This window comes from Apium graveolens, chromosome 3, assembly GCF_009905375.1.
Source record: "Apium graveolens cultivar Ventura chromosome 3, ASM990537v1, whole genome shotgun sequence".
Lineage (NCBI taxonomy): Eukaryota > Viridiplantae > Streptophyta > Magnoliopsida > Apiales > Apiaceae > Apium > Apium graveolens.
Window position 1 is genome coordinate 225,221,724 of NC_133649.1, and position 1,581 is coordinate 225,223,304.

Below are 1,581 nucleotides of genomic sequence, written 5' to 3' on the forward strand. Positions count from 1 at the left end.
CCTCGTAAAGGCCTAAAAAGTGTAATATCACTTAAGAATGAATATGTCGCTGTGAACGTGTAGGTCGCTCCACACTTCATAATATGACCGAACCCAAGAAGGGACGAAATTACCCCCGAGTCGCGATTAGACCATTATAACTTTCACGAAAACTTGAGAAGTTTTCCCGGAAGTTGGAGGATAAATGATGTGGATGGAAATTAATCCATAAAGACACAATTAATGTTGAATTAATTATGTCCTAAAGTTGACAGGTCAAAACCCGTGAACGCCATGGCCTAAAGTAGGTCGTCACGAGCACGACCTAACGATAGGCTTCTTAGTCCGGTAGACCATGACGGCCACGACCCAAGATGGATTGTGTCGCCCACGACCCAAAATCAGCTACGTGATAGGCCCGCCGAGAAGACCTGAGAATGAGGTCTACAATAACACCAATGTCATATCCAACATGGAAACGGGCTCCTCCTCTAGAATCCACAGTTTAGAGGAGTCATACTAACCATCTAAGTAGGAGACTTGTCCACCAAGTCTCCCTATCCTAGTCTAACCCTAGACTCAATATCTATATAAAGGACTCTATCCCTCAACCTAAAACTACGTTTTGGCTTAATTCTCGAATAAGAAGATATATGCCACTACGTCATTGGTGTGCCTTCGTCGTCATAGCCCCGAGGGCATCATCAAGAATTACGTTTTTGGCTTGATTCTCTACAACAGAGAGATAGATAATCATCTTGCGAGAACAACTAGTCCCCCGCGAGAACACGCCATTAAAGCTTTAAACTCAACAAACCTAGCATTAATTACTATTACAACCCTAGTTTTTGTTACACAACAATATTAATTGCCTAAATTGACAGGTTATAATTATTTAAGCTAAAGATAATACGAATGCTTCAATTGTGTCACGTATAATACTAGTTAGGTAAAATTATACCTAGCTAAAATTTTGATTCAACCAAAATAGTTTATAATTAATAATTAATTAATTTTTTTATTAAAAAATATTATAAATTGAAGTGATACAAAATTTACATATTTTCTATAATATATGATTTTAGTATATCTGCATAATTGGAGATGCACTAGTCCGACTCAAACGTGAAGGTGAGCCGAACATACCATAATTTTTAGAGAGAATTGCATTTTGCACCCCTTATATTTTCCAAAACTCAATTTCGTATACGTATTTTCATAAATTGCAGTTTGCACCCCCCTACTTTGAAATCTGCTTTAACATGCACCCTTTTTGCCTAATTTTTTTGCCCAAATTGCTGTCTCCGACAATATATCTCATCTTTTTTCTTCAATAATAGATTATATATGTTGTTGAAGATAATAATTTGGACAAAAAAAATTGACAAATTTGACAAAAAGGAAATAGTCCTAGGCAGTCTGAGGTATACCCGATTTAAATCGGGTGCAAACCTCGGCTGGCTATCTAGCTCTTATCCGTTAGGAATGCAAGCCTGACTCAAAATTAAAAGCAAAAAAATCTACGATATTATTGTGGAGTTGGTAGTCGATGATAAGATTTTATATACGTATTTTCATAAATTGCAGTTTACACCCCCTACT